Raw genomic sequence first — 10,172 nt, forward strand, 5'->3', positions numbered from 1 at the left:
CATATGGGAATCAGGCTGGGAGACATTGGGACAAGGTGTGTGAGGTATATGAGTTCTAGGATGACGTATACGGACGAGTATTGTGTACCAGAGATTGAGTACAATTCACATTATCTGTACATTTTAGCACTAAATACACTGGGCAGCCGGGAGATGTGCGGCAGTGGAGGTCAGCAATGGCAGCCGGGGCAGTACAGTATAGATGACATGATGGTCAAGCACTAGATGTAGGGTCGGATTCAGCCGGTTTTCCCGCCATATACCGTCCTGTCTGCACCGCACAGACAGCAGGAAGAGAATGCGGAGAGGGAAGTATCTTCATTTTGTTTTTAGTAAAAGAGAGCTGACATATGGGGAAGAGGATAACATTTGGGACCGACATAGAACACATATAGGCTCCAGGATGGGAGACATATGGGGACCAAGATGGAGCTAATATATCCTGACCAGGATGGGAGACTTTTGTGGACCGGAAAGGCAAAAATATGGAGACCAAGATGGTAACATATGGGGACCAGGGTTGCAAAAATATAGGGGAAGTATGGGAAACAGATGGGTACATGAATGGAACACATATGGAGACCAGGATGATATATGTGCACCTGGATGGGAGACGTATGGCTATCAGGAAGACATATCAGGATTATGGACAAATTGGTACTAGGATGGGAGAAATAGGTGGACCAGAATGGAAGACATATAAAGAGCAGGATGGAACACATTTTAATCAGGATGGGAGACATATAGGAACCAGGGTCACATATGTGGCCCAGTACAACGCACATATGGGGACCAAGATGATGCGCATATGGGGCCAGGATGGGAGATATATGGGGAAAACAAAGGATGACATATGGGGACCAGGATGGGAAACAGGATGACATTTAGGGACTAGGATGGTAGAAATATGAGCATCGAAATGGAACACATATGGGGACCAAGATAGGAGACATATACAGACAAGGATTGAAGAGATATAGGGACTAGGATGGGAAAATTATGGGGACAAGGATGCGACCAGGATGACATAACAGAACCAGCCTGGAACACGTATGGAGGATGGGAGACAGATTGGGACAAGGATGGAGCTCATATGGGAAACCGGATGACATATGGGGAAAAGGAAGGAGTGTGTATAAAAGCCAGGATGGAGAGCTTATCGGGATAGGCATGGGTGACATATGGAGAGCACAATGACATATGTGGCCTAGGATAAAGCACTTATGAGGACCAGGATTGAAGGTATAGGGTGAACGCAATTGAAGACATATGGGTACCAGGATGTGAAATATATAGATACTACCAGGATGTAAACATGATGACATATAGGGACTCGAATGGTAGAAATATGATACCTATAATAATATATGGGGACAAGGATGGAGGATGTATAGAGACAAGAATAAAGAGCTTAGCGGGATCAGGATGGGAGACATATGTAGACGAGGAGGGAGCACAAGTAGGGACCTTAATCGATCACATATGGGTACATAGATAGCACATATATGGGGACCATTATATGAAACATATGAGGACCAGAATAGGAGCAGGATGTCATAAGGATGAGGATATTACATATATGGGAGACACATGGGGACAAGAATGGTTCACACATGGTAAATAGGATGTAAGTCATACGGGGGCTAGAAATGGAAACACATGGTTACTAAGATGGGATCAGGGTGATATATGGGGAGCAGGATGGGAGACATATTGGGACAAGGTTTCTAAGACAAATGAGGTTTAGGATTACATATGCGGATGAGGATGAAACACATATTTGGACCATCATGGGAGTCATATGAGGATGAGGATAGACAGTATGAGGACCAGGAAGGGAGACATATAGGAACCTTGATGTAAGACATATGGGGTGTCATGAACCAGCCGGGGGGTGACAAAGACAGCCCACCGTTTGTTGGTCGACCTGTCAATCTGTGATGAAACCGCACCTCACAGCCCCACCCTGACATCGCTAATACGTCAGAGCCACGCAACCTCGTCACTTCCAGCAACACGCGATGTTCCATGCCCCCAAGGAGTATGTTAGGTCCGCTTGGCGCAGAATAACTCTAACACCCCCTGTCCATGCGGACACAAAGGTGTCACCGTACTATTGGTGCAAGAAGCGAAATAGTAACCATTACTGTCACTCGTCACTAGTATTCTGCACAATATAAGGTGCGCAGCGCTATATGGCAGGATAATGCACTATGTAGAATGCACAGCACTATAGGGAGGGACTCTTCCCTATATAGCGTCAATAGCACTATATGTGAATATACAGCACTAGCCTAAAGGTCTATAGCATTATATGTGGATATACAGCACTATATGTGAGTATACAGCACTACATGTGAGTATACATCACTATATGTGAGTATACAGCACTATATGACGCTATATAGCACTGTTTTTTATTCCCTCTTTGCCAACCTATTTAAAGCAGAAAATTATACAACATGCAGCACTATATAGCGTATGCATCACTAGATGGCGAATGCAGCACTTTATGGCATATGCAGCACTATATGGCGTATGCAGCACTATATGGCGAGCATACAGCGTTATATGAGATTATAAGTGATTAAAACAGACATCGTTCTATGTAGCTGAGAAAGTCATGCAACCAATAAACCCATAATAAGCTCCGCCCCCTGCAGCTCATTGGTGTTTTCACAAGTCTGATTTCCATTGCTTGCTTCAAATCTGTCCAATGACAGGAGAGAAGGGCGGAGCATCAGCCTATATATGTCGGTAGTAGCTGTTCTTCTCGTTATTAGTTGCTTTGTTTTAACTGGAGCAATTATGTCTGGACGCGGCAAACAAGGAGGAAAGGCCCGCGCTAAAGCCAAGACCCGCTCATCCCGGGCAGGACTGCAGTTCCCGGTCGGTCGTGTGCACAGGCTTCTCCGCAAGGGCAACTACGCCGAGAGGGTGGGCGCCGGCGCTCCGGTCTATCTGGCCGCTGTGTTGGAGTATCTGACCGCTGAGATCCTGGAATTGGCCGGCAATGCCGCCCGGGACAACAAGAAGACCCGCATCATCCCCCGGCACCTGCAGCTGGCCGTGCGCAATGACGAGGAGCTGAACAGGCTGCTGGGTGGGGTGACCATCGCCCAGGGAGGCGTCCTGCCCAACATCCAGGCCGTGCTGCTGCCCAAGAAGACGGAGAGCAGCAAGAAGGGCAAGTGACGCCGCTGACCCCGCATCCTCCACAACACAAAGGCTCTTCTAAGAGCCACCACCCCGTCCTCACAGGAGCTGGCCCCGTCCTCACAGGAGCTGGCCCCGTCCTCACAGGAGCTGGCCCCGTCCTCACAGGAGCTGGCCCCGTCCTCACAGGAGCTGGCCCCGTCCTCACAGGAGCTGGCCCCGTCCTCACAGGAGCTGGCCCCGTCCTCACAGGAGCTGGCGCCGCTCATCTATTGTGTCTTTATAATGTTCGAGTTTATGGAGGAATATACCAGCAGGCGGTGTACTGTGTATTAGGAGGTTGGCACTAATGGTTTATAATATGGGATTCTCTGCTCCGGTCTCTTATACACGATCCTCCCCTCCATGTCCTGTAGTGGGGGCGCTGTTGTGCCCTTTCTCCATAGAGTTGGGGCCGGTGATGAGTTCCGGGCATTAGATAGGTGTAATGTGGGCAGATGCGGCTCTTGATGACTCCACTAGTGCAGAGCGACCCTGTGTTCCTGTCCTCACTCCCCATGGGGCGGCGCAGTGTGGCGCACGGACACTGCCGCTCACATTGGATCTAAATACAATCACTGCAGACAATGTGTGATAGGAAATCCCATCCCTGTATCTCCAGTGTTATATACCGCCATATCGCGCCTCTATATAGAGCTGTACAGACCACACAGGAGCACAGCCGCCTCTATATAGCGCTGTACAGACCACACAGGAGCACAGCCTCCTTTATATAGAGCTGTACAGACCACACAGGAGCACAGCCGCCTCTATATAGCGCTGTACAGACCGCACAGGAGCACAGCCGCCTCTATATAGAGCTGTACAGACCACACAGGAGCACAGCCGCCTCTATATAGAGCTGTACAGACCACACAGGAGCACAGCCGCCTCTATATAGAGCTGTACAGACCACACAGGAGCACAGCCGCCTCTATATAGCGCTGTACAGACCACACAGGAGCACGGCCGCCTCTATATAGCGCTGTACAGAGCACAGCCGCCTCTATATAGAGCTGTACAGAGCACACAGGAGCACAGCCGCCTCTATATAGAGCTGTACAGACCACACAGGAGCACAGCCGCCTCTATATAGAGCTGTACAGACCACACAGGAGCACAGCCGCCTCTATATAGCGCTGTACAGACCACACAGGAGCACAGCCGCCTCTATATAGAGCTGTACAGACCACACAGGAGCACAGCCGCCTCTATATAGCGCTGTACAGACCACACAGCAGCACAGCCGCCTCTATATAGCGCTGTACAGACCACACAGGAGCACAGCCGCCTCTATATAGCGCTGTACAGACCACACAGGAGCACAGCCTCCTTTATATAGAGCTGTACAGACCACACAGGAGCACAGCCGCCTCTATATAGAGCTGTACAGACCACACAGGAGCACAGCCGCCTCTATATAGAGCTGTACAGACCACACAGGAGCACAGCCGCCTCTATATAGAGCTGTACAGACCACACAGGAGCACAGCCGCCTCTATATAGCGCTGTACAGACCACACAGGAGCACAGCCGCCTCTATATAGCGCTGTACAGACCACACAGGAGCACAGCCACCTCTATATAGAGCTGTACAGACCACACAGAGCACAGCCGCCTCTATATAGCGCTGTACAGACCACACAGGAGCACAGCCGCCTCTATATAGAGCTGTACAGACCACACAGGAGCACAGCCGCCTCTATATAGAGCTGTACAGACCACACAGGAGCACAGCCGCCTCTATATAGCGCTGTACAGACCACACAGGAGCACGGCCGCCTCTATATAGCGCTGTACAGAGCACAGCCGCCTCTATATAGCGCTGTACAGAGCACACAGGAGCACAGCCGCCTCTATATAGAGCTGTACAGACCACACAGAGCACAGCAGCCTCTATATAGAGCTGTACAGAGCACACAGGAGCACAGCCGCCTCTATATAGAGCTGTACAGACCACACAGGAGCACAGCCGCCTCTATATAGAGCTGTACAGACCACACAGGAGCACGGCCGCCTCTATATAGCGCTGTACAGACCACACAGGAGCACAGCCGCCTCTATATAGCGCTGTACAGACCACACAGGAGCACGGCCGCCTCTATATAGCGCTGTACAGAGCACAGCCGCCTCTATATAGAGCTGTACAGAGCACACAGGAGCACAGCCGCCTCTATATAGAGCTGTACAGACCACACAGGAGCACAGCCGCCTCTATATAGAGCTGTACAGACCACACAGGAGCACAGCCGCCTCTATATAGAGCTGTACAGACCACACAGGAGCACAGCCGCCTCTATATAGAGCTGTACAGACCACACAGGAGCACAGCCGCCTCTATATAGCGCTGTACAGACCACACAGCAGCACAGCCGCCTCTATATAGCGCTGTACAGACCACACAGAGCACAGCCTCCTTTATATAGAGCTGTACAGAGCACACAGAGCACAGCCGCCTCTATATAGCGCTGTACAGACCACACAGGAGCACAGCCTCCTTTATATAGAGCTGTACAGAGCACACAGGAGCACAGCCGCCTCTATATAGCGCTGTACAGAGCACACAGAAGCACAGCCGCCTCTATATAGAGCTGTACAGAGCACACAGGAGCACAGCCGCCTCTATATAGAGCTGTACAGACCACACAGGAGCACAGCCGCCTCTATATAGCGCTGTACAGACCACACAGGAGCACAGCCGCCTCTATATAGAGCTGTACAGAGCACACAGGAGCACAGCCGCCTCTATATAGAGCTGTACAGACCACACAGGAGCACAGCCGCCTCTATATAGCGCTGTACAGACCACACAGGAGCACAGCCGCCTCTATATAGAGCTGTACAGAGCACACAGGAGCACGGCCGCCTCTATATAGCGCTGTACAGACCACACAGGAGCACAGCCGCCTCTATATAGCGCTGTACAGACCACACAGGAGCACGGCCGCCTCTATATAGCGCTGTACAGACCACACAGAAGCACAGCCGCCTCTATATAGAGCTGTACAGAGCACACAGAGCACAGCCGCCTCTATATAGCGCTGTACAGAGCACGGCCGCCTCTGTGAGCGCTGAGGTTTCTGTACACACTGAGCACATGAGATGTGAGAGGCGTCACTGCTGTATGGAATATACGGGATAATAATGGAGACACTTGTGGATTCCTGAGCTCCCATCAGCCGCGACAAGCCGCCTCCTGCGCTGCCCTGACCTCCTCTCTCCATACAGCAGCGGCGCCGCTCACACTTCATACACTCGGGGTTTGCAGACATCTTGGCTCTTCCAGAGGCGCTGGTTTCTTCTGTGGATTCTGCGGGGATTGGACGTGTTCACATTTGCTGTATGCGGAGTCGCTGCTCAGTTCTCTTTATGCTGCACAGACCCCATTATAAGCCTCCATATAGCGCTGAATATAAACCTACAGAAGAGACAGTCACTCAGCCCCAGACCCCCCCTGACACCGCGGGGCGCAGAGGACAGAGAGCGGGAAACTCAGCCATTGTGCGGGTATTTCAAATTCAGAGCTCAGCCAATCAGCGCACAGTATGATTCTGCCTCCGCCCACATAATGCTTTCCACAGACGCTCAGTGTTAACCCCTTAGTGCCCGTGACGAATCCGCTTGCTATTAGAACAGAACAGGAATTTAAGGCTGGGGGATTTACACCACTATGGAGAAAATATAAGCGGCTCTATATAAATTGTTATATGGAAGAAGAACACAACACTATATGGAGGTAGGAGATATTCAACTTGTTATAGATAATAAAACAGAAAAATGACAGTTTACAGCAGTATATGGAAGTATAAAGCACTATGGATGGTGTATAGGAGACTGCATGGGGTATACTGTACTATGTGCACGTATACACTAGTGATGGGTAGTTCGTGAGTGAGTTCAAAATCAACTACTCCTCAGAGTGACCTACGGTAGTTCACCATCCTGACAGAGATTAGTTCATTATGAACTAAACAGCAGTGTGAGGAGACAGAGAGTGATCCTCTACAGCTGCAGGAGGCTCCTGCTCTCACACTGGCTCTTTATAGCTCCTGATGCTGGAAAAGGAGGTAGTAAACACTAGACCACACATCAAATACAAATAGAATAGGAATATTAATACAAACTGAAATTGCACAGTAGACGGACACAGCTCATATGTGTGTATGAGAGAGAGAGTTTGTGTGTGATAGGATCACCCTCCTGTAGAGGATCGGCCTCCTGGAGTCTAGAAGATCAGTTTTGCTAAAATCTTTACCACTGGCTCATGTTCTGTTCTCAAAATGGTGAATGCTGAACTGCTCCTCAGCTCCCTCATACACATTCATTATGAGTCTACACTACCACAGGGGGCGCTGCTGGGCTCAGTGAGATGCATCAGACTGAACTAGGCTGTCCTGAGTCATTCTCAATAGAACATTTAGTTCAGCAGCTCATATAGTTCATTTAGTTCACAGGTCACATGATGCATTTCCTGTCAGCTCCTCACAGGATCGGGTCAGAGAAATACTGAACTAAATGAGCTAATCTTTTGAACTAATCTTTTCAGTGAACTAATCACCAAAATGAACTAGATTTCCCATCACTAGTATACACCACTATATTGAAGGATCCAATACTTTATAGATCTACAAAACATTATGGAGTATACAGCGGGGAGATCATTGACCTGTCACATATTTAAGCAGATATTTTTTCGGGGCGAATAGAGCTCTGCACCGCCATAGAGCGCTGTATAACGATCATAAAGTGCTCTGCACCTCAATGTAATGCTGTATACCCCCATATATAGTGGTGGATGCACCCTAATAGTATAGATCACCATAAAGCGCTGAATTTAACCTATACAGTATACTGTATTAAATTTTCACTCAGAGCCACAAAGCTTTATTCGAAGCTCAGCCAATCAGCACTAAGCAGGTCTCTGCCTCCATCCACAGACCCTAACTGTTAACTCCTTAGAGCCCGCGATGTTTCCAGCCGCCCCTAAAGCAGCGCTGCGCCGATCTCCCGCCCCTCCCCCCGCAGCAGCTGTAGCTTCTCCTCAGAAGAGATGGGTGGCTCTTAACCCTTTAGTGACGGAGCTAATTTTCACCTTAATGACCAGACCAAATTTTGCAATTCTGACCAGTGTCACTTCATGAGGTTATAACTCTGGAACGCTTCAACGGATCCCGGTGATTCTGAGATTGTTTTTTCGTCACATATTGGACTTCATGTTAGTACCAAATTTAGGACAATATTTTTTGCGTTTATTTATGAAAAAAATTGAATATTGGCAAAAATTTTGAAAATTTAGCAATTTTCAACTTTTGAATTTTTATACCGTTAAACCAGAGATTTCTGTGACACAAAATAGTTAATAAATAACATTTCCCACTTGTCTACTTTACATCAGCACAATTTTGGAAACAACATTTTTTTTTGTTAGGAAGTTAGAGGGGTTCAAAGTTTATCAGCAATTTCTCATTTTTACATCAAAATTTACAAAACCAGTTTTTTAGGGACCACATCACATTTGAAGTGACTTTGAGGGGCCTAGATGACAGAAAATACCCAAAAGTGACACCATTCTAAAAACTGCACCCCCCAAAGTACTCAAAACCACATTCAAGAAGTTTATTAACCCTTCAGGTGCTTCACATGAACAAAAGCAATGTGGAATGAAAAAAAGCAAAAATTAAATTTTACCTAAAAATGTTGCTCTAACCCAAATTTATTCACTTTTAGAAGAAATAACACAACAAAATGGACCCCAAAACTTGTTCCCCACTTTCTTATGAGCGCGCCGATACCCCACATGTGGTCAGAAACCTCTGTTTGGACAAATGGGAGAGCTCGGAACAGAAGGAGCAATATTTGAATTTTGGAAAGCAAATTTGGCTGAAATAGATTGCGGGCACCATGTTGCATTTACAGGTCCGCTAAGGTACCTAAATAGAAGAAACCCCTCACAAGTGACACCATTTTGGAAACTAGACCCCTCAAGGCTTCTATCTAGGGGTATAGTGAGCATTTTAGATCCACAGGTACTTCACAGATTTTGTTAACGTTACGTTGTCATATTGAAAATTTTAATAATTTTCTCAAAAATGTTGCTTTAGCATCAATTTTCTCACTTTTTCAAGAAGTAATTCCAAAAATTTGACCTCAAGGTTTGTTAACCACTTTTTTATGAGCGCGGTGATACCTTACATGTGGTCTGAAACCTTTGTTTGGACAAATGGGAGGGCTTGGAACGAAAGGAGCAATATTTGAATTTTGGAAAGGAAATTTGGCTGAAAAAGATTGCAGGCACCATGTCGCATTTGGAGGTCCCCTATGGTACCTAAACAGCAGAAACCCCGCACAAGTGACCCCATTTTGGAAACTAGGCCCCTCAAGGAATTTATCTAGATGTTTGGTGAGTACCCTGAACCCCCAGGTGCTTCACAGAAGTTTATAACGTTGAGCCATGAAAAAAAAAAAATAAAATTTTACCACAAAATTGTTATTTCAACCAGGTAGCTTTTTTTTTTACAAGAGTAAAAGGAAAAAATTCAGCATAACATTTATTGTGCAATTTCTCCTGAGTTTGGCGATACCTTATATGTGGTGGAAATCAACTGTTTGGGCGCATGGCAGGGCTCGGAAGGGAAGGAGTGCCATTTGACTGCAAAATTGGCTGGAATCAATAGCGGACGCCAGGTTGCATTTGGAAAGCCCCTGAGGTGCCTAAACAGTGGCGGTCCCCCACAAGTGACTCCATTCTGGAAACAAGACACCTCAAGGCTTTTATCTAGGTGTATATTGAGCAGTTTGAATCCACGAGTACTTCACAGAATTTGATAAGCTTAGGTTGCCATATTGAAAATTTTCATTTTTTTCACAAAAATGTTGCTTTAGCATCAAATTTCTCACTTTTTCAAGAGACAACAACAAACCGTGGACCCCACAGGTTGTTATCCAATGTCTTATGAGCACAGGGATACCCCACATGG

The sequence above is a fragment of the Anomaloglossus baeobatrachus genome, chromosome 4, assembly GCF_048569485.1.
Source record: "Anomaloglossus baeobatrachus isolate aAnoBae1 chromosome 4, aAnoBae1.hap1, whole genome shotgun sequence".
In the NCBI taxonomy this organism is placed as follows: domain Eukaryota; kingdom Metazoa; phylum Chordata; class Amphibia; order Anura; family Aromobatidae; genus Anomaloglossus; species Anomaloglossus baeobatrachus.